The sequence below is a fragment of the Somniosus microcephalus genome, unplaced genomic scaffold (genome assembly GCF_052327205.1).
Source record: "Somniosus microcephalus isolate GS21.2 unplaced genomic scaffold, FLI_Smic_1.0 unresolved_chr9, whole genome shotgun sequence".
NCBI lineage: Eukaryota > Metazoa > Chordata > Chondrichthyes > Squaliformes > Somniosidae > Somniosus > Somniosus microcephalus.
Window position 1 is genome coordinate 43,080,633 of NW_028225187.1, and position 24,396 is coordinate 43,105,028.

The 24,396-nt window shown below is 47.5% G+C and overlaps 1 long non-coding RNA gene across 1 annotated transcript; it reads left to right on the forward strand.

The window, feature by feature from the left end:
* The first annotated feature begins 200 nt into the window (after positions 1-200).
* LOC147085188 (uncharacterized) lies at positions 201-17,633 on the forward strand. The gene is made up of 3 exons (XR_015075826.1): positions 201-337; positions 10,536-10,691; positions 17,526-17,633. It is a non-coding gene; the product is annotated as an uncharacterized LOC147085188 (long non-coding RNA).
* Positions 17,634-24,396: the final 6,763 nt, after the last annotated feature.

Consider the following 24,396-nt stretch of genomic DNA (forward strand, 5'->3'; position numbering starts at 1 on the left):
GATTTTCTGTGGGGTTCGACCATGGTGCCATGTGCTCCTTTTTCTAATCCACACCTATTTATTAAAGTGTTACTGAGCAATCTAAGGTTTGGAGATTGATCTCAGTCCTATTTATGGTTCCTCCTTGTTTCTTTTGATTTTAACCTCAGCCTGGATAAACTGACTGTTGTTTCTCACACCTCAGGGTGGATGGGTTTTACTACAAAACTGCCATTTCGGATTGGAATTCATGGATGAGCTGTTAGAGACCTTGACCACAAGTGAGAATGTGCACGAGTCTTTCCGAGTGTGGATCACCACCGAGCCACATCCCAAGTTCCCGATCACACTGCTACAGGTTAGTGTTTATGCTGCACGCTGACAGCAGATTGGGAAACAAGTGAAACGGACAGGTTTCCCCAGCCCCCTCCTGATCCTGGTACTGCACTGATCTGCCTCCAAGCTAAGGACTGACCAGGAATTTGATTTCTAAATTTTGAGTTCTTAGAGGATCCTAGATACTTGTATAGCGGGATGACGGCCACGACTGCAACGGTGGGGTCTTTTCCAGGACCAAGAGTGAGGTTGAGGCAAAGTCAGAGGGGCAGTCTCTCAGTTTAGGGAGGCCATACCCCAGCCGTCATCCGCCGGAGGTTTCGCCCCTTACAAGTCAATGCAGAAACTCCAGGAAACACCAAAGGCCTGAAGCAACTGGGTGTCCATCCTTTCCCTGGGGCCTCCACCAGTCTCCCGCCGGAGTTATCGGAGACCAGTAGAACCTGCAAGGAATTTCAGGGCCAGCAAGTTCTAGTTTTTAAGCTATGGGTTTCAGTAATCCCAGTCACAGAAATCTATTCTGATGAAAGGTGACCTTAAACTCACTCCACAGAAACTCTGTTTCTCTCTCCACAGATGCTGCCTGACCTGCTGAGTATTTCCAGCATTTTCTGTTTTTATCTCAAAAATCTATTATCTATTCTGCTTAATTTATTGTTAATGGAATCTGATTTTTAAAACATTAGCCGTGAGAAACGGTACTGCTGAGTTCTTGGACTGGATTCTCCTCTGTGATCCTGCCAAGGTGGGATAGGAAAATGGTGAAAAATAAGGCAAAATCTGTCAATGAGACCTACCGGCACCTCACCACATCAACTTGGATTTTCATCTTTTTTTTTATTCGTTCATGGGATGTGGGCATCGCTGGCAAGGCCAGCATTTATTGCCCATCCCTAGTTGCCCTTGAGAAAGTCATAGAGTCATAGAGTCATAGAGTTTTACAGCACAGAAAGAGGCCCTTCGGCCCATTGTGTCTGCGCCGCCCATCCATCCCTGTCCAGTCTAATCCCATTTTCCAGCATTTGGTCCATAGCCTTGTATGCAATGGTGGTGAGTCACCTTCTTGAACCGCTGCAGTCCGTGTGGTGAAGGTACTCCCACAGTGCTGTTAGGGAGGGAGTTCCAGGATTTTGACCCAGCGGTGATATATTTCCAAGTCAGGATGGTGTGTGACTTGGAGGGGAACTTGGAAGTGGTGATGTTCCAATGCGCCTGCTGCCCATGTCCTTCAGGTGGTAGAGGTTGCGGGTTTGGGAGGTGCTGCCGAAGAAGCCTTGGCGAGTTGCTGCAGTGCATCTTGTAGATGGTACACACTGCATCCACGGTACGCTGGTGGTGGAGGGAGTGAATGTTTAAGGTGGTGGATGGGTTGCCAATCAAGCGGGCTGCTTTGTCTTGGATGGTATCGAGCTTCTTGAGTGTTGTTGGAGCTGCACTCATCTAGGCAAGAGGAGAGTATTCCATCACACTCCTGATTTGTGCCTTGTAGATGGTGGAAAGGCTTTGGGGAGTCAGGAGGTGAGACACTCGCTGCAGAATACCTAGCCTCTGGCCTGCTCTTGCTGCCACAGTATTTATGTGGGTGGTCCAGTTAAGTTTCTGGTCAATGGTGACCCCCCCAGGATATTGATGGTGGGGGATTTGGTGATGGTAATGCCATTGAATGTCAAGGGGCAGTGGTTAGATGCTCGCTTGTTGGAGATAGTCATTGCCTGGCACCTGTGTGGCGTGAATGTTACCTGCCACTTATCAGCCCAAGCCTGAATGTCGTCCAGGTCTTGCTGCATGCGGGCTTCATTATCAGAGGAGTTGCGAATGGCACTGAACACTGTGCAGTCATCAGCGAACATCCCACTTCTGACCTTATGATGGAGGGAAGGTCATTGATTAAGCAGCTGAAGATGTTTGGGCCTAGGACACTGCCCTGAGGAACTCCTGCAGCGATGTCCTGGGGCTGTGATGATTGACCTCCAACCACCACAACCATCTTCTTTTGTGCTAGGTATGACTCCAGCCAGTGGAGAGTTTTCCCCCTGATTCCCATTGACTTCAGTTTTACTAGGGCTCCTTGATGCCACACTGTCAAATGCTGCCTTAATATCAAGGGCAGTCACTCTCACCTCACCTCTGGAATTCAGCTCTTTTGTCCATGTTTGGACCAAGGCTGTAATGATGTCTGGAGCCGAGTGGTCCTGGCAGAACCCAAACAGGGCATCAGTGAACAGGTTATTGGTGAGTGACTGTTGCTTGATAGCACTGTCAACGACACTTTCCTTCACTTTGCTGATGATTGAGAGTGGACTGATGGGGTGGTAATTGGTTGGATTAGATTTGTCCTGCTTTTTGTGGACAGGACATACCTGGGCAGTTTTCCACATTGTCGGATAGATGTCAGTGTTGTAGCTGTACTGGAACAGCTTGGCTAGAGGCGCGGCTAGTTCTGGAGCACAAGTCTTCAGCACGACAGTTGAGATGTTGTCGGGGCCCACAGCCTTTGCTGTATCCAGTGCGCTCAGCCGTTTCTTGATGTCACGTGGAGTGAATCGAATTGGCTGAAGACTGGCTTCTGTGGTGACAGGAACCTTAGGAGTAGGCCGATATGAATCATCTCGTCGGCAATTCTGGCTGAAGATGGTTGCAAACGTTTCAGCTTTGTCTTTTGCACTCGCGTGCTGGGCTCCACCATCATTGAGGATGGGGATATTCATGGAGCCTCCTCCTCCCGTTAGATGTTTAACGATTGGACGTGGCAGGACTGCAGACCTTTGATCTGATCCGTTGACTCCACTTGGCCCTGTGGCATTGCTGCTGGCTGACCCTTCTCCGCCCGCTACATACAAATGTCAGCTGGGAGGCAGGACCTGGGTTCCTGACCCATTCTCACCAAGACATAGAAACATAGACGATAGGAGCAGGAGTAGGCCATTCGGCCCCTCGAGCCTGTTCCGCCATTTAATGAGATCATGGCTGATCATCCAAATTCAGTACCCTGTCCCTGCTTTCTCCCCATTTTCCTTGATCCCTTTAGCCTTAAGAAATATATCTAACTCCTTCTTGAATATATTTAATAAGTTGGCCTCAACTGCCTTCTGTGGTAGAGAATTCCACAGGTTCACCACTCTGGGTGAAGAAATTCCTCCTCATCTCAGTCCTAAATGGCTTACCCCTTATCCTTAGACTGTGACCCCTGGTTCTGGACTCCCCCGCCATCGGGAACATCCTTCCTGCATCTAGTCTGTCTAGTCCTGTTAGAATTTTATCATTTTCAATGAGATCCCCTCTCATTCTTCTAAACTCTAGCGAATATAAGCCTAATCGACCCAATCTCTCTTCATACGTCATTCCTGCCATCCCAGGTATCAGTCTGGTGAATCTTCGCTGCACTCCCTCCATGGCAAGAACATCCTTCCTCAGATAAGGTGACCCAAACTGCACACAATACTCAAGGGGGGAGAAATTCGGTGGGCTGCGCCACCAGTTAGCACCGAAAGAGGGCACTCAGTGGCTTTAGCGCCGCTGGCCACGCCTCCCATGATATTTAGCTGGGGCGCTAATGGCAGCGTTAGCCTGTTGCGCTGCGCCGCCACCGATGACGTCATCGGTGGGCGCAGCGCCCCCCCCTACCGCCCTGATCGCGATATTTGGCAGCGACCGCCTCTGCAGCGCCGCTCGCTAATCGCGCCCAGTTCACGGGGCCTACCTGTGGCGGCAGTGGCGTAAATTAAGGTGGAGGTGCGGGGCGGCCGTTTTTTCGGCGGCCGCCTGCCAGCATCTCCGTCCCCAGCCTCCTGTTCTCCCCCCGCGGCATTGCCGGATGTTTTCCGAGAGCCCAGCACTTCTCCTCAGTGCCGGGCTCTTTTGCCGGCACTCGCGATCGCTCATCGCGCTGGTGCAGGCCACTCCCCCTTAAGAATGGGAGGAAGGCCTGCAGTACCGCAGCGCGCCGTGCCGCAGCGTGTGGCGCTGTGGCACGTTGCGCTGCGATATTCAGTTTCAGCACCCTAAGAGGGACGCGGAGCACCTCGAGCCTCGCCCCATGTCCCTCTTGGGGCGCTCAAGCTGAATTTCCGGCGATCGCTGCTGCTCCAATCGCAGCGCAAAATCTGGCGCCCAGGCGAGCTTGGCGCCCCGTTTGCGGCTCAACCCAATTTCTCCCCCAAGGTGTGGTCTCACCAAGGCCCTGTACAACTGCAGCAAGACATCCTTGCTCCTTTACTCGATCCTCTCGCTATGAAGGCCAACATCCCATTTGCCTTCTTAACCGCCTGCTGCACCTGCATGCTTACCTTCAGCGACTGGTGCACAAGGACACCCAGGTCTCGTTGCACTTCCCCTTTTCCCAATCTATTGCCGTTCAGATAATAATCTGCCTTCCTGTTTTTGCCACCAAAGTGGATAACCTCACATTTATCCACATTATACTGCATCTGCCCAATCACCCAACCTGTCCAAATCATACTGGAATTTCTCGGCATCCTCCTCACAGCACACACGGCCACCCAGCTTTGTGTCATCTGCAAACTTGGAGATATTACATCTAGTTCCCTCGGCTAGATCATTAATATATTGTGAATAGCTGGGGTCCTAGCACTGATCCCTGCGGTACCGCACTAGTCACTGCCTGCCACTCGGAAAAAGACCCATTTATTCCAACTCTTTGCTTCCTGTCTGCCAACCAGTTCTCTATCCAAGTCAGTACCTTACCCCCAATCCCATGTGCTTTAACTTTGCATGCCAATCTCTTATGCGGGACCTTATTGAAAGCTTTCTGAAAGTCCAAATACACCATATCCACTGGTTCTCCCTTATCTAGTCTACCAGTTACATCCTCAAAAAATTCCAGTAGATTAGTCAAGCACGATTTACCTTTTGTAAATCCATGTTGACTTTGCCCGAGCCTGCCACTGTTTTCCAAGTGCTCCGCTATTACATCTTTTATAATGCACTCTAGCATTTTCCCCACTACCGATGTCAGGCTTACCGGTCTGTAATTCCCCGTTTTCTCTCTACCACCTTTTTTAAATAGTGGGGTTACATTAGCTACCCTCCAATCCTTGGGAACTGTTCCAGAGCCTATAGAATTTTGGAAGATGACCAGCAATGCATCTACTATTTCTAGGGCCACTTCCTTAAGTACCCTAGGATGTACATTATCAGGCCCTGGGGATTTATCGGCCTTCAATGCCGTCAATTTCCCTAACACCATTTCCCTACAAATACTGATTTCATTCAGTTCCTCCCTCTCATTAGACCCTATGTTCCCTGACATCTCTGGGGGGTTATTTGTGTCCTCCTTTGTGAAGACAGAACCAAAGTATGTATTTAATTGGTCTGCCATTTCTTTGTTCCCCATTATAAGTTCCCCTGATTCTGACTGCAAGGGACCTACGCTTAACGTCAACAATCTTTTTTTCTTCACATATCTATGGAACTTTTACAGTCAGTTTTTATGTTCCCTGCAAGCTTACTCTCATAGACTATTTTCCCCCTCTTAATTAATCCCTTTGTCCTCCTTTGCTGAATCCTAAACTGCTCCCAATCCTCAGGTTTGCTGCGTTTTCTGGCCAATTTATATGTCCTCTCCTTGGATCTTATGCTATCCCTAATTTCCCTCGTTAGCCACGGTTGAGTCACCTTCTTTGTTTTATTTTTATGCCAAACAGGGTTGAACAAATTCTGTAGTAAGGAAATATAGCAACCAATTTGCACACATGGTCCCACAAACAACAATGAGATAAAGGATCAGATAATCCACTCTAGTGACATAGGTTGACGGATAAAGGTTGGCCAGGACACCGGGAGAACACTGCTTTCCTTCTTGTAATAGTGCTAGGGGACGTTTTACATCCAGTTTTGAGGGCAGACAGTGCCTCGGTTTAATGCCTCATCCAAAAGGTGGCAGCTGTTACAGTGCAGTACTCCCTCAGCCTAGACAGTGCTCTCAAGTCTCTGCAGTGAGGCGTGATCTCAGGACCTTCTGACTCAGAGGTGAGATTGCTACCAGTGAACCAAGCCTAAAAGGGAAGAGGTGGCTGGAATTTAAAGGGTCAGAATAGCCCCAAAGGTCAATGGAGCCTGAACCTTGCAGGAAAAAGATTGGTGAAGTCAAGCGTAGGTCCCTTGCAGTCAGAATCAGGGGAATTTATAATGGGGAACAAAGAAATGGCAAACCAATTAAATACATACTTTTGTTCTGTCTTTACAAAGGAGGACACAAATAACCGTCCAGAGATGTCGGGCAACATAAGGTCTAATGAGAGGGAGGAATTGAATGAAATCAGTATTTGTAGGGAAATGGTGTTAGGGAAATTGATGGCATTGAAGGCCAATAAATCCCCAGGGCCTGATAAGCTACATCCAAGGGTACTTAAAAGTGGCCCTAGAAATAATAGATGCATTGCTGGTCATCTTCCAAAATTCTATAGACTCTGGACTCTGGAATAGTTCCCATGGATTGGAGGGTAGCTAATGTAACCCCACTATTTAAAAAAGGTGGTAGAGAGAAAACGGGGAATTATAGACCGGTAAGCCTGACATCGGTAGTGGGGAAAATGCTAGAGTGCATTATAAAAGATGTAATAGCGGAGCACTTGGACAGTGACAGGCTCGGACAAAGTCAACATGGATTTCCAAAAGGTAAATCGTGCTTGACTAATCTACTGGAATTTTTTGAGGATGTAACTGGTAGAATAGATAAGGGAGAACCAGTGGATGTGGTGTATTTTGACTTTCAGAAGGCTTTCGATAAGGTCCCGCCTAAGAGATTGGCGTGCAAAGTTAAAGCACATGGGATTGGGGGTAAGGTACTGACTTGGATACAGAACTGGTTGGCAGACAGGAAGCAAAGAGCTCAACGTAAGCTCGAGGAACAGCACCTCATCTTTCGATTGGGCACTTTACAGCCTCAACATGGAGATCAACAATTTCAGATAATAATCCCTGCCCCCATTTTTCATGCAGTATGATCTTGCCATTCCCATTTGCAACATTTTCACAGCATGTTCTTTCGATTCCTTCCTCCCCTCCTGAACCCCTCCCCCTGTCTCTGCACCTGCTTAGTATCTGTTACATCTCCAGCTGTTTCCAGTTCTGATGAAGGGTCCCAGACCTGAAATGTTAACCCTGTTTCTCTCTCCACGGATGCTGCCTGGCCTGCTGAGTATTTCCAGCAATTTCTGTTGTTATTTTAGTTGGAATAAACGGGTCTTTTTCTGAGTGGCAGGCAGTGAATAGTGGGGTACCGCAGGGATCGGTGCTAGGACCCCAGCTAGTCACAATATATTAATGATCTAGACGAGGGAACTAGATGTAATATCTCCAAGTTTGCAGATGACACAAAGCTGGGTGGGCGTGTGTGCTGTGAGGAGGATGCCGAGAAACTCCAGTATGATTTGGACAGGTTGGGTGATTGGGCAGATGCATGGCAGATGCAGTATAATGTGGATAAATGCGAGGTTATCCACTTTGGTGGCAAAAACAGGAAGGCAGATTATTATCTGAACGGCAATAGATTGGGAGAAATCAAATCAAATCAAAATCAAATCAACTTTTATTGTCATTGTTAGTGCACAAGTGCAGTACAACGAAATGTAGGCTTGCGGCTCCCGAGAGTGTACATTTGGATTAAGACATTTAAACATTCAACATACATTTGGCTTGTAGTATATTAACATAAACATAACCATAATAAAGTGCATTGGCAGATGTGCAGGCTTTAGAGTTTATTTGTGGAGTTCAGTAGGATGACAGCCCTGGGAAAGAAGCTGTTCCTAAATCTGGTTGTACGGGTGTGAATGCATCTGTAGCGTCTCCCAGATGGCAGGAGGGCGAACAGACTGTGGCTGGGGTGGGTAGGGTCTTTGATGATGGTCCGTGACCTCCGTAGACAGTGTTTCTGGTATATGTGCTCTATGGTCGGTAGCTGGGTGCCGGTAATGCGTTGGGCAGTTTTGACTACCCGCTGCAGGGCTTTCCGGTCATAGTAGCTACAGCTGCCATACCATACTGTGATACAGTTTGTCAGGATGCTCTCTATTGTGCAGCGGTAAAAGTTAGAGAGGATCAGGGGTGACAGATTACATCCCTTCAGCCTCCTTAAGAAATATAGGCGCTGCTGGGCCTTCTTCACCAGAGAGGAGGTGTTGAGGGACCAGGAGAGGTCTTCCGTGATGTGGACTCCGAGGAACTTAAAGCTGTCCACCCTTTCCACCACAGCCCCATTGATGTGGATGGGGGTGTGACTTCCGCCTTTGGACTTCCTGAAGCCCACAATGATTTCTTTTGTTTTCTTGGTGTTAAGGGCCAGGTTGTTATCGGCGCACCACTTCACGAGATGCTGGACCTCCTCCCTGTAGGCTGACTCATCGTTGTTGGTGATCTGGCCTACTACCGTGGTGTCATCCGCAAACTTGATGATGGTGTTGGAACCATGAACAGCCACACAGTCGTGGGTGAAGAGGGAGTAGAGGAGGGGGCTCAGCACACATCCTTGTGGGGCCCCCATATTCAGGGTCGGGGGGGGGAGGTGTGGTTACCTAATTTGACAGACTGGGGTCTGTTTGTTAGGAAGTCCAGGGTCCAGTTGCAGAGGGAAGTGTTCAGGCCAAGAGTTTGGAGTTTGGTGGCCAGCTTGTTGGGGACGATAGTGTTGAATGCTGAGCTGCAGTCTATAAACAGCATTCTGATGTAGGTCTCCTTACCATCTAAGTGATTCAGTGCCGAGTGTAGAGCAGTTGTGATTGCATCCTCCGTTGATCTGTTTGCACGATAGGCAAACTGGTGTTGGTCAAGGGAGGCAGGAACACTGGCTTTAATGTGGGCTAAGACCAGTCTCTCAAAACACTTCATTATGATGGGTGTGAGTGCGACAGGTCGATAGTCGTTCAGGCACGTCACAGCCGTTTGTTTTGGCACAGGAATAATGGTAGCGGTCTTGAAGCATGTACGGACTACTGCCTGGGCCAATGACAGATTGAAGATGGCGGTGAAGACATCAGCCAGCTGATCAGCACATTCTTTGAGTACCCGTCCAGGGATGCTATCCGGTCCAGCAGCCTTTCGTGTGTTCACTCCGCGTAGAACACCCCTTACGTCGGAGGTCGACAGAGTGAGCACCTGGTCTTCCGGGGGTGGCAAGGCTTTGGTAGCCGGCTCCATGTTGTCCCTGTCGAAGCGAGCGTAGAAGTTGTTAAGCTCCTCCGGAAGGGAGGCATCGCTAACCGGGGGACTGGTGTTTTTGCCCTTATAGTCAGTGATGGACTGGATGCCTTGCCACATGCGCCGGGGGTCCGAGTTGAGCAGGGGAAGTGCAACGAGACCTGGGTGTCCTTGTGCACCAGTCACTGAAGGTAAGCATGCAGGTGCAGCAGGCGGTTAAGAAGGCAAATGGTATGTTGGCCTTCATAGCGAGAGGATTCGAGTAAAGGAGCAAGGATGTCTTGCTGCAGTTGTACAGGGCCTTGGTGAGACCACACCTTGAGTATTGTGTGCAGTTTTGGTCGCCTTATCTGAGGAAAGATGTTCTTGCCATGGAGGGAGTGCAGCGAAGATTCACCAGACTGATACCTGGGATGGCAGGAATGACGTATGAGGAGAGATTGGGTCGATTGGGCTTATATTCGCTGGAGTTTAGAAGAATGAGAGGGGATCTCATTGAAACTTATAAGATTCTAACAGGACTAGACAGACTAGATGCAGGAAGGATGTTCCTGATGCCGGGGGAGTGCAGAACCAGGGGTCACAGTCTAAAGATAAGGGGTAAGCCATTTAGGACAGAGATAAGGAGGAATTTCTTCACCCAGAGAGTGGTGAACCTGTGGAATTCTCTGCCACAGAAGGAAGTTGAGGCCAATTCATTAAATATATTCAAGAAGGAGTTAAATATATTTCTTAAGGCTAAAGGGATCAAGGGATATGGGGAGAAAGCAGGGACAGGGTACTGAGTTTGGATGATCAGCCATGATCTCATTAAATGGCAGAGCAGGCTTGAGTGCCCGAATGGCCTGCTCCTATCTTCTATGTTTCTATATTTCTATGTTTCCTTACAATAGTGGCTACATTGCAAAAGTACTTCATTCGCTGTGAAGTGTTTTGCAATGTGCTGAGTATTTGCAAGGTGCTAAATAAATGCAAATTCTTTCTTTCATTAGTTATATCCACAGTTCATTACTTTCATTGTTTACTTGTAGACTAGTTTGCAATCTCCATTGACTATTTTACAGACATCCATCAAGTACACCAATGAGCCCCCTCAGGGAGTGCATGCAGGACTGAAAAGAACATTTACTGGGATCACGCAAGACCAAATAGAATACTCAAACCTACCCATGTGGAAACCACTACTGTATGCAGTCGCTTTCCTGCATACCACTGTCCAGGTAATAGAGCCCAGATATGACTGTGCTATACTCTGATCATGTATTCCAGAATTATACTCATTCAGTGAGTATGATTGACCACATCCCTGAAGGCATGAGAGTTCATATTGTGAAACTGAAGGGGTAATGTTAATCCTACCCACATGGCAGTGAACCGGGCAGGTGGCCAGTTCCTGTTGACATTCCACTGTCTTCAATTTTAACTTGCTCTTCTGAGCAGGCAGCAATGACAGTCGTATGAAGCGTTACAGTCATTCTTTAAATGTGCAGATCAGGGCCCGATGATGTCATTGGGCTCCGACTGCAATTTTAACTGTGGTCTGACCGAGGAAGCCAATGTGGTATACCCACTCGAAATGGGCAGGAAGCAGCAGCTTGTTGGCAGGCAGGCAGAATTAAGGGAGGCAGGAAGTCACCAGCCAGCACCAAAGGGACAACAGCTATCAAGAAGGTAAGTTGCAGGGAAGGAGTTTGAGGAGATGGTGGAGCCCTGGGCACCAGGGCAGGGTAGACTTGAACCTTCCTTGTGGGGTCCAGAGGAGCACTCCTTCTCCTCCTGGCACCACAAGGAAAGTCAAAAAATGTTTTAAATGTACCTGTTTGGGTCCTTTCTGGCTCTGAATTTTAACTGCCACACCCCCGCCCCACCCCACCCTGTAAAGTCTGTAGGTTGTGCAGTAAATAACTTCAGAGACTTTAGAAGTACAAACAAAACAGGTCTTTACTATTCAGAGGTCTGGGCGATTTCTGCCCTAGTTAACGTATCACAACCCTTATATACTGGTGTGGTCACTATCGGTATTACAGTATACATGAGCCAATAAATAGTGCCACCCTGAAGTAGTGCTCTTAAAGGCGAACGGTCACATTCTATAGTTCCCTTAAAGGTAAACAGTTACATACACAACACTCCTCCCTTCCTAGCTTATTACTTACAGAATCCCGTTAAACATACAATCTTCAATTTTATATAAACAGGTTGCAGATATACTCTCGATGGAGTCAACGTCATATAACAATTTACAGATATACTCTCGATGGAGTCAACGTCATATAACTTCATGTTTAACATAACATAATAACATATATAACTTCATGTCAAAACAGATCACAGATTCAGTCTCTGTGGAAAACAGTTCATAGATTCAGTCTCTGTGGTGTAGTCGGTTCACATTGCTGGAGTGACTCATTCAATAGTCCTTCCATGGGTTTAACAGTTTGAACTTCCGAACTGAATTGGCTCCGTTCGGAGGGACCACGTGTGTGATCTGGTAGAGGTAATCATGGTTCAGATGGGTCATCTTCTGTTTTGACTTTTCCTTTTCTGCTTCTTGGAGACTCTCTGGGCTCCACTGTCAGCTGCCAGCTGCATGCGCGGTTCCTCCTTCTCTTCCTCCTTTTTCCGTAGTAGAGCCACCTTCTCCCGATGTTCCGTAGACTTTCGGTGCTCCTCCATGATTTCTGTATGGTGGGAGTCGAAGTTACAAGTTGGGCAGGACAGGACATAGTAATATTCGGAGTCGTCCTGAGCTAGGCCAGCGAGAGGGTCTTCTATGTCCTCCCTACCCAGCTGGACGTCAGCCAGCTTTTGTTCCAAATCCAGACATCTTTCCTGAAGAGACTTCTTCACGTGTTCCGCTTCCTCTAACTTTTTCTGGGCTTTCAGCAAGTTGTTTACTAATGACCTCATTTGTGATTTTAATACTTCAACTTCCTTTGGAGATTGATTGATCGGACTATTCAATCCCTCTACCGGAGCAGTTGTTTCAGCGTTCTGTTGTTCAACCTTGACATGAGTCAGCGTACTTTTGGTATCTAAGGGTTGCTCTGCTGCCATCTTCTCAGTCTGTGTTGCAACCTCGGCTATTTCAATAACTTTTGAAAGCTCCAAACCCTTCTCCTCTGACGATTTAAGCTCATGTTCATGGCCCATTCTTACGGTCTCTGTGTTTCTTACAGTTCCCTTTTCTTCCACTGAAAAGATTTCCAGTTGCATCTGTTCTTCAAGTCGTTGGACCTCGGCCATTGCCGCTTCATATTTATTTTGTGTTTCCTTTAATAATTTAACGAGTTCTTGGACATCCTGTATTCCCTGTTCTGGTATGTCTTCCACCACTAATTTTTTTCCTATGGATTGAATCCCTAACGATGAGTCAGCCTTGGCCTGAAGCTCATCAAACATTTCCTGCAGACTTTGTAATTCTTGCTTATGGTCAACCTTTAGTCGTTCATGTTCTTTCACTAACACGAGCTTTTCGGAAGTTGCCAAGTTAACCCCTTCCAGGATTGTAGTCCGAGCCTGTTCATACTGTTCTTTCAACTCGTTACACTCTGCTTGCAACAAGTCGTAGAGGTGAACTGGAATACCATCCTGACTTCCTGAAGATTCCTCTTCCTTTGGATCGTTCTGTGTATATTCTAGTTCCTGAACAGCCTCAGGGAGATGTGATTGGTACTTGGCCACGATGGCTCTATGGTCGCTCTCTGCTTGAGCGAGCTGTCTCTGTTGTCTTTCCAGGGACTCCCATTCGGTGTCCCAGAACTTTTTCACCTTTTCCATCTCTTGTAGGAGACGGGCACTCAACTGTTCTAATTGTCGTTGTACTTTGACATAACGTTGAGTTCTAGCCCGGTGTTCCTCCGTAATGCATCTGTCTGTAGCTTGAACAGACTCAGAATTCTCTGTCTTTATGCACGCCATCGATTTCCCAACCTTAGTCCGTGAGTTCATGTTAATCTTGTTTTTCATACATAAGCTGGACTTATCGTCTTCCGGCTCGGAGTCTGAGCTGCTTGTCTGCACCGAGTCCTCACTCGTCATTGCTTGTCGGTAGTGCCATTCCATGTCTATTTTCTTGATCCACTCCCGTCCCAGAAGTGGTGGTCCTCCCTCAGGTAGTACGTACAGATACATTCGTGGGTGTTCTTTACCCCTATCTCTCACCTTGACTCGTATTTTTCCCAGGGGGTATACATGATGCCCCGTGTATGTCTGTAATACGAATTTGGTATTTCTTAAGGGTATGTGAGAGAATAGCCGGTGATAGTCCTTTTGGTTGATGACGGATACAGCTGATCCCGTGTCCAGCTCCATTCGTACTTGGACTCCCGCTATTTTTAGTGTGACCCAGATCAACTGTAGATCAGTTACTTTACCCACATGGTGGATTCTCAGACTATCCAGCTCCTGGCTGTTTGGGTCTGAGTCTGAATTTTGTTCGTCTGAACTCTTTTCAGCCACCTGATGCACCTTGTTGTACTTTCCTTGTGGTGGTGGCTTCCTTTGCTTGTTGGTCTTCTTTCCGGACCTGCATACCTTCGCGATGTGACCCAGTTTGCCACATTTCCTGCACTCTTGGTTCTTAAACCAGCACTGATTCTGGTCGTGCGTTGTCTTTCCACAACGGTAGCATTTGGGAGTGCTTGTTGTAATTTGGTCCACCCCGAGTGCCGCCGCCTTTAGCTGCATTTCCGCCGTCCCTTTCGCTGCGGCTTCGTGCGATGAAGCTATGAGGACAGCCCTGTCCAGTGTGAGGTCGTTTTCTTCCAGAAGTCGCTTCTGCGTTCCTTCTTTGGCCAAGCCGCATACAAACTTGTCCCGCAGCGCCTCTGTCAAATTCCCTCCAAACTGGCAGTATTTCGCTAGCTTACGCAGTTCGACTAAGTATTCCGCATTGCTTTCATCTTGCCTCTGGGTTCTGGCGTAAAATTTAAATCGTTCAGCCAGCATCAACGGTGTGGGGTTCAAGTGATCCTTCAACACTGTTACGATCTCTTCGAAGGTCTGGTCCACTGGTTTAACTGGTGCTATTAGATGTTTCAAAAGCCCGTATGTTTTTGCTCCCATCGAATTTAACAAAGTTATTGCCTTGTTGTCATCCTCAATTTCGTTGGCTACGCAATATATTTCTATGCGTTCCACATACGTGGCCCAGTCTTCTATTTCTGCATTAAAGTCATTAATATTTCCTTGCTTAGGCATCTTCTTCTCTTTTTGAGAACAGTACAAGTATTACTTTACTTATTATTAATTTTCTTCTCTCTTCTTGAGAACACACCAGCCTTTCTGAAAAATCTTATTACTTTTCTGAAATTCTTAATAATTTCCAAGATGGCGGTTTCCCGCTTCTTCCTTCTTCTTCAGCGGTTTTCCCCGAAAAATGGCGGCTTTCCCGCGCTTCTCGCTCTCCCCGCCCACTTCAATGGCGGTTTTCCCGCGCTTGGCGGTCTTCACCCGGTCCCCCGACGCCGTCTGTCAGCCCGAGTGCGGTCCTTATCTATAATGCGATCGCTGGATCGCGAAGCGGCTGCCGGCCCTTATCTGTAGATCCGATTGCTCTCGCGGCTCTCGGCCCTTATCTGGAGATGCGATCGCTGGCTTGCAACGCCTCCCGCTCGGCTCTGGCTCCCCCGCTCGCGCGGCTCTCGGCTCTGACACTCCCGCGCCTACTCGCAGGCTCAGCGCTTCGTGGCAGCGGTTGCTGCACGGCTTCTCACATTGCCCGCGGTCCGGCTGTCACCCGACGCCGTTGGACCCGAATGCTTTGCCCTTCTCCTCCAAATACTTCTACCCCGTTTTTTTTTAAAATTTATTTGTTTTAACTACTCACAGTCTCTTCGGCCGCCTTGTTTTAGGCTGATTGGCTCGCTCAAGATGTGGTAGCAGGGTAATCTGTGCCTGTTGCTGCCGCAGCTTTGCTGTTAATCTTCCAGCTTCCAGTAAGTACTATACTTTTAGTAGACGGAGCCTCGTGTTTTCTTTTTGAAGCTCTCTGCTACTGGTTAGTCTTGCCGCAGGGTACGATCGGACTCATCGCCACTGTAAAGTCTGTAGGTTGTGCAGTAAATAACTTCAGAGACTTTAGAAGTACAAACAAAACAGGTCTTTACTATTCAGAGGTCTGGGCGATTTCTGCCCTAGTTAACGTATCACAACCCTTATATACTGGTGTGGTCACTATCGGTATTACAGTATACATGAGCCAATAAATAGTGCCACCCTGAAGTAGTGCTCTTAAAGGCGAACGGTCACATTCTATAGTTCCCTTAAAGGTAAACAGTTACATACACAACACACCCCACCCCCATCCCCGGCCTGGTTTCCACTAGGCGGGGCGGGGCGGGGGGGTGGGAGGGGAGTAAAAATCAGGCCTCATGTTCCAGAAAATTGTCCTGAATACATTCAAGAAATCCATTGCCTTTACTACTTGAGCTGGTCTGCTCATCCCAGCCTATTTGAAAATTAAAATTTCCCATTATAATCATTGTTTCTGTCACATGCTTCCCTGATCCTCGTATTTGTACATCCTCCTCGCTACATCACAACTATCAGGAAGTCTGTAAGTAACACCCACCAGAGTCTTGTATCATTGCTCTTCCTTAACTCTACCCATATTGTTCCCACTGCCCAACCACCCTTACTGGAATCCCTTCTACCTACTGCTGTAATTGGATCTTTTATCAATATTGCTACTACCCCGAGGCCAGGCAGGTATCACCAGATACTGTATAACAAAGGTGTGGACACAACATTGAAAAGTCCATTGGAAGTCTTTACAAGTGACAGGGTGCTGATTATAATAATATGTAGACTTGGGAACTGAAAAAAAATTAACTTTGATAATGACTTTAAATTGTGGAGCATGACAAATTGTGCTACGGCTTGTGACAGACTGCAGGAAAACATAGATAGGCTAGCAGGATGGGCAGATACACGGCATATGCAGTTCAATGTAGAATAAGGTGAAATAATATATTTTGGAAGGATGAATAGGGAAGGAAAAGCTTTAAGATTGTAAATGGAATAAAGGCACAGCAGGACCTTAGATCTTCTGGATACACAGGTCATTAAAGGTGGCAGTGCAAGTCAATAAGGCCATAAAAAAGGCAAACAGAATCTTTCATTTTGTATCTAGAGGCATAGAATACAAAAGCAAGAAAATAATATTTGACTTTGTGTTTATTTTAAATGAGTTAGCATCGCTCACAGTAATTTCTGAGATTGACATCAAAGGACTGATAAAATTAAGCCTGTTACCACTCCCTTCCCACTAAGCTGAGCTTCCAACCCTATATCCTCGCCATCACAAAGCGCCTACTTCCACCTCCAAAACATCACCTGATTCCACCCCTGCCTCAGCTTATCTGTTGCGGAAACACTCATCCATGCTTTTGTTACCAACAGACTCGACAATCCAATGCTCCCCTGGCTGACCTCCCATCTTCCACCCTCCATAAACTTCAGCTCATCCAAAACTCTGCTGCCCGTATACTAGCCCGCACCAGGCCCTGCTCACCCATCACCCCTGTGCTAGCTGACCTGCATCTTCCTGTTCAAATCCCTCCATGGCCTCATCCCACTCTATCTCTATAACCTTCTCTAGCCAGCCATCGAAGTCCTAAGCTCTGTACCCACTCCCTAAATCTCTCTGTCTCTCCACCTCTTTCCTCCTTTAAGATGCTGCTTAAAACCCTCTTTGACCAAGATTTTAGTCACCTGTCCTAATATATTAGTTAGATTGGTGTCAATTTTTATCTGATTACACTCCTGTGAAGCGCCTTGTGATGTTTTACTACATTAAATGCGCTATATATAAATGCATGTGGTTGTTGTTATGATTTCCAGGAATAAGGAAATACTCACTGTTGTAATTCACTATGTGTAAGGGTTTGAAATCAGTATCTGCAGGAATTATACCATCACATCTAAACTCTGGAAATATAACTTGCTTTTCAGCTGTACTTGTTCAACCTGATTGATTTAGAATTTTACAATAATGAATGAAGTGAAAGTGATTAAATAAGATTTTGTTTTTACTTCCTATTGAATGTTAGGAACGGCGGAAGTTTGGTCCACTGGGGTGGTGTATTCCATATGAGTTTAACTCTTCAGATTTCACAGCCAGTATCCAGTTCATACAGAACCACCTGGACGATTGTGACAAAAAGAAGGTGCGTTTCAATCTGTTTGTATGTGATAATGTTGATTAAGAACATGTAGAAATAACAGTTTTCTCATAACGAATGAATACCTCAGTGTGTGTTGTACTAGAAGAGGGGACAGCAAGTGACACCTTATGTTATATAAAATTACAAAGCGATATTAATAGATTAAGCGAATGGGCAAAACTGTGGCAAATGGCTTTCAATGTAGGCAATTATGAGGCAATCCACTTTGGACCTAAAAAGGATAGAACAGGATACTTTCTAAATAGTGAAAAGTTAGAAACAGTGGAGGTGCAAAGAAACTTGGGGGTTCAGGTCATGAACAGGTACAGAAAATAATCGAAAAGACTAATGGGATGCTGGTCTTTATATCTAGAGGACTAGAATACAAGGGGGTAGAAGTTATGCTGCAGCTATACAAAACTCTGGTTAGACCACACCTGGAGTACTGTGAGCAGTTCCAGGCACCACACCTTAGGAAGGATATATTGGCCTTGGAGGGAGTGCAGCATAGATGTACCAGAATTATACCTGGACTCCAGGGGTTAAATTATGAGGAGTGATTACACAAACTAGGGTTGTATTCTCTGGAATTTAGAAGGTTAAAGTGTGATTTGATCAAAGTTTTCAAGATGATAGGTGCAATGGCAAGGGTTTCCGAGAGCCTCTCGACAATGATCCAGAGCGTGGAGGAGTCCACCTCCAACATTGCACAAGGCTCTGCGTACACTATGGAACCCATCATTTCCAGTCTGGAAAGGATGGTAGACTCCCAGAGAGACCGTGGCAACCCAGACCTGATGCCGCATGTGATGGGCGATCTGGCAGCTTCCATTGCAGCACAGGCGGAAGTGATGCAATGTCTTAGTGCTGTAATGCAGTCTATGCTTGGCGGCATCCAGTCTCAGACTGCTCTCATGCAGTCTCAGCTTGATGCCACACAAGCTCTGACTGCTACCATCGTGGCTGGGTCTACCACTGTCGACCAGGGCTTTCATGGTGTCGCAGCAGGCCAGCAATCTGTGCTCCAACAGATTGTTAGGGATGCTGAGGTGCTGCCCCGGGGGAGTGGCAGTGGGTTTGTGGCAATGTTCCATCTAAGGTGCGCGGGTGTGAGGCCGCGCAGCTATCTGTAAGGTTCCGCGCAGTCAAATTCCCAGGCCGCGCACAGTGGAGAGCAGGAGATGGAGTGGGGGCGGGGCCTAATGACCAAAACATGAGCGGCTGCAGAGAGTGCGGGATAAAGTGCCGCTGGGGGCAGGCCGGGAAGAGAGCTTCATCTGATTGGCTGTCAGCTCTTGTGAAGTGCAGTCTGCGCATGTGGATTGGAGGAAATGACCACGTTTTGGGCCATGGCCGGGTAGGAGTGTTGTGCTCTGTAAGGGTGGGTTCAGAGCAAATGGCCCTTTGTGCAAATGCAAGAAATGCAGAGTGAAGGAAGCGAGGGAAACGCCAGACATGTTTACTGAGACCTGCCAGTGAGAACACTGCTGCCCAGAGAGCAGTCGCTTCAGCACAAACTGCCACAGTAAGTCTCAGGCTGCTCCCAATGTCAGATATTGAAACTCCATCAATTTTACAAACTATTTGTAACAGCTCCATGGAAAAATTCTGATGCCTGATTTAAATGTTGGAGGGTTTCAATGGAATTCTGATTTTTGCAGCGAGGTGAACAGATTGTTTATAAAATGCCATATTCATAGAATCATAGAATGGTTACTGTTGTATCTATGCTTTAATGCATTCAATCAAGCATGTAGATACGTCGAATTAAATCAGAGTCAGGCAGACAGGCTTATAACTGCGATGTTCACTTTATTGCGTAAAATGGCCGACTGCCTTTTCCCGGGTAATTCCCATAATGCAATGCACATTACATTACCGTATTGACTGGTGTCAAACTCGCAATCAATACACGACATCCCCCTTTTCCTTGGAAACAAACTTGCAGTTTACAAACAGTTGCTTACAATAACACTGCATAACTTATTTGGTTTATAAACTTTTTACAAACTTGTGTCTTACCACACAACTAAATAATTCCCAGGTTTAAACATATAACATCACCCATGCAGTTCTCGCACAGTTTATGTTGTGACATAATCAGACAGTCTTTGGGGTTTTCTTTTAACCCTTTGAGGTCTGGCTGTATTGGGTATGTCTGACATGTTGGTGTCAGTTGGGTATTGCCTGTGTCACAGTGGTATGTGTGTCAGGGTCTACTATACTGTCCTCAGTCCCTTGTGTTTCCTCCTGCTCATGGAGTGTCTCCTTTGGTCCATTGGTTCTGTATTTCTTCACAAACGTAGTGTTTCTCGAGTAGTGTGCTCCATCTGGAGATTCTACTACTACTTGACTCCCTGTTTTACTCAAAACTTTGTGGGGTGTGGCATTAAAAGGAGTGGTGAACTTGTCCACTTTGTCCTGCCGTACCAGCACCGTGTCGCCAACTTCCACCTCTGAGTATTGTGTTCTCCGCTGTTCATCTGCGTACAATTTGGACTTGCCTTTTTGTTCTGCATCCCAGTCACGTACTTCCATGTCTGCGCGTGACTCTGTGATGTCTGGCAGCTTTCCTCTCATTTTCCGTTTAAAGAGCAGCTCTGCTGGGCTCTTTCCTGTCGTGGCATGGTCAATGCTCCTGTACACAGTCACATATTTTCTAAGTTCACGTTTCTAATCTAGTCCTTCTGACTGAGCAGTTCTGATTCTCTTCATCAGCGATGCATTCTGGCGCTCGACTTCTCCGTTAGCCTGAGCCCATTTTGTTGTCATTTTCAGGTGTTTGATCCCGTTGTTTTCACAGTATTCTTTGAATAATTCAGATCTGAATTGGGGACCATTATCAGATTTGCAGGTGATTGGCAAACCATGACGGCTGAAGATTGACTCTAAACTATCAATAACCTTCTCTGTTGTTGTGGAGGTCATGATGTCGTATTCATAGTAGCGACTATAATAATCAACTGCCACAAGAATGGAGTGGCTGGATGGCAAGGGTCCCGGTAAGTCTATAGCTACATCCTGCCAGGGGCCCTCCGGTAATGGTGTTGGTCTCAACGGTTCAGGTGGGTCGGGTCTGGCTACTATCTGACAGCCGTGGCACGCTTTACAGTGTTTTTCAGCTGCCTTGTCCATGCCAGGCCACCAAACCTTGGTTCTGAGACGTTGCTTTGTTCCAACTATTCCCAAGTGTCCGTCATGTGCTAACACCAGGGCTCGTGCATGTAACACTGTGGGTAGCACGATGCGTGTTCCCCGAAGAACTAGGTACCCCACTACGCACAGCTCGTTTGCAATTGCTGCATAAGCTTTACAGTTCTCAAAATGTCCGTTTGTGATTGCCTTCCGTACCTCAATCAGCTCTGGGTCAGTAGCAGAGGCTTCCTCCACCTCTCTAGTAGTGAGTGCTTTTGGTAGCACGAAGTAGTGATTCAAAGCACTAACCGCCGCCGTGTAGTCTGCTGGCTCTCCTGTGTCCGGTAGAGTCAAAAATATATCCTGGACATCTGGTCCTGCTAGGTTAGAAGTAGAGCTCTTCTCCTCTGCTTTGTGGCACCTGTAGAGGTATCGTCGATAATGAGTCCTTTGCCGTCGGCATAAAGCTCAAAAGACGTTAACCACCTCGTCCATCTTGGACCCAATATGGCTGGCTCGGCAAAGCATGCAAAATTTTGAATGCCGGTCTTCTCCATCCTAGCTAACTAAAACTTGGGCAACTTCCTATCTAAAATGATTCCGTTCGTTATCCTCGTCGCCAATGTTGTATCTATGCTTTAATACGTTCAATCAAGCATGTAGATACGTCGAATTAAATCAGAGTCAGGCAGACAGGCTTATAACTGCGATGTTCACTTTATTGCGTAAAATGGCCGACTGCCCTTTTCCCGGGTAATTCCCATAATGCAATGCACATTACATTACCGTATTGACTGGTGCCAAACTCGCAATCAATACACGACAGTTACAGCACCGAAGGAGGCCATTCAGCCCGTCGAGCCCGTGCCGGCTCTCTGCAAGAGCATTTCAGCTAGTCCCACCCCCCACCCTTTCCCCATAGCCCTGCAAATTTTTTTTCCTTCAGGTACTTATCCAATTCCCTTTTGAAAGCCGTGATTGAGTCTGCCATGTTACTGATCATTACATCCACCACCCTTTCAGGCCGTGCATTCCAGATCCAAACCACTTGCTGCGTAAAAAAGCTTTTCCTCACGTCGCCTTGGGTTCTTTTGCCAATCACCTTAAATCTGTGTCCTCTGGTTCTCGACCCTACTGCCAATGGGAACAGTTTCTCTCTATCTACTCTGTCTTGACCTCTCATGATTTTGAACACCTCTATCAAATCTCCTCTCAATATTCTCTGCTCTAAGGAGAACAACACCAGCTTCTCCAATCTATCCACGTAACTGAAGTCCCTCATCCCTGGAATCATTCTCGTAAATCTTTTCTGCACCCTCTCTAAGGCCTTCACATCCTTCCTAAAGTGTGGTGCCCAGAATTGGACACAATACTCCAGTTGAGGCCGAAACAGTGTTTTATACAAGTTCATCATAATTTCTACGCTTTTGTACTCTATACCTCTACTTATGAAGCCCAGGATCCCGTAAGCTTTTTTACCTGCTTTCTCAACCTGCCCTGCCACCTTCAACGATTTGTGCACATAATACCCCTAGGGGCCTCTGTTCATGCACCCTTTTTAGAATTGTACCCTTTAGTTTATATTGCCTCTCCTCATTCTTCCAACCAAAATGTATCACTTCGCACTTTTCTGCGTTAAGTTTCATCTGCCACGTGTCCGCCCATTTCACCAGCCTGTCTATGTCCTCTTGAAGTCTATCACTATCCTCCTCACTGTTCACTATACTTCCAAGTTTTGTGTCATCTGCAAATTTTGAAATTGTGCCCTGTACTCCCACATCCAAGTCATTAATATATATCAAGAAAAGCAGTGATCCTAGTACCGACCCCTGGGGAACACCACTGTATACCTTCCTCTAGTCCGAAAAACAACCATTCACCACTACACTCTGTTTCTTGTCACTTAGCCTATTCCGTATCCATGCTGCCACTGTCCCTTTTATTCCCCAAAAAAACTTTAAAAAAAATTAAATACATGGGCCTAGAAATTCACTGGCCTTAGCGCCGCTTTTGAGGCGCTAGAGGGCCTAGCGCCGAAGTTATGGCCAGTTTAGAAATTGACAGGGGCCCTAAATCGGCGTTAGGCCGGTAGCGCTGCGCCGGCACCGATGACGTCATCGGTGTGCGCAGCGTCCCGGTTGCCATGGTAACCCGCCCGAACTCGGAAATTGAGTTGCGGCCGCCTCGCCTGTGGCAGCCGCAAGCAACGTTCTGGCAGAGGTGCCTTACAAAACTTTGCGCCGGCGCATTAAAGGCCCCGCGGCGGCCGGCCGCTTTCCCGCCGGCCGCCTGGCCGCAGCTCCCTCCCCGGACTTCCCCCCCCCCCCCCCGGAACAGAAGCAAGCCCGGCACTTGTCCGAGGTGTCGGGCTCATTTTTAAAAAGATTATCGCGGGCCGCGGCCGGGTGCAGGCAGCTCCTCCTTAACGGAAGGAGGAGGCCTGCACTTCCCGAGCCTGCCGCACCGCAGCGGGCGCCGCAGCGCCGAAATAGCGCCGCAATGCGGCGCGTGGCGCCAGTTTTGAGGCGCTGAGACCCCTCAGTAGCGCCGGCAGCCGTTTGGGCGCGGCGCTACTGAATTTTTGGCGCGCGCAGGGGGACTTAGCGCCGGCACTAACTTCCGGCGCTAAAGCCCTCGCTGCGCCAAAACCGAATTTCTAGGCCATGAATCTTTAAACAGTCGGGCAGCATTGGTAAGAAAATGCATTAAAATGTAACAGTAGTGCTGATTTCTGTTGACTATCACCAAGCTGTCTCACTTCAGCCATAGTTTGAAATGCCAACAGCTGCTCTGTGAAACGGGGGCGAGACGATTTTAATGGTGAACCTTATGCCGCGAGTGATTGACAGCTGCACCAGCCAATTGAGTGCAGACCGGACATGAAGGGTAGCCAATGGGATTGGAGATGGGCGGTGCCTAGTACAGTGATTGACAGGTCGGATGAGGTGGGAGTATTTTGGAATAACAACAGAAAACGCTGGAAAAACTCAGCAGGCCAGGGCAGCATCTGTGGAGCGAGAAATGGAGTTAACGTTTCAGGTTGAAGGCCCTTCGTCAGAACTGGAAAAAAAGCAGGAAAAGGGATAGATTTTAAAGCAAGTGGGGGCTGGGAAAAGGGGAGGTGTTGAAAGAACAAAAGGGAAGGTCAGAGATAGGATAGAAAGCAGGAGAGATTGCGAGACATTGAGAGACTTAAAGAGATATTCAAGGAACAAAGGATGGCTCTAGATGAAGTGTGAATGGCCTGGCAGAATGAAGAACAGCTGCCATGTGGGAGGGGAAAAAAAAAGCCCAGACGAAAGTGTGGATTAAAAAAAAAGAAAAGGAAAATATATATATACGGCCCGGCCGCGCCTGAAGCGCTAGGCCCCGCACGGCCGGTATCACAACGGCACCGGGCCTCAGGCGCTAGGCAGCGAGAGGGGAGGGAGGGACAGAGAGAGGGGGAGGGAGGGGAGGGAGGGAGAGGAGAGGGGGAGAGGGAGGGACAGAGAGAGGGGACAGACAGGGGCAGGGAGACCGCGCAGCCCAAAATTGCCCTGGCAACGCCGGGCATCCCCAGCTAGTATATATATATATATATATGTGATAGGGGCCGAGGTTATGATCTGAAATTGTTGAA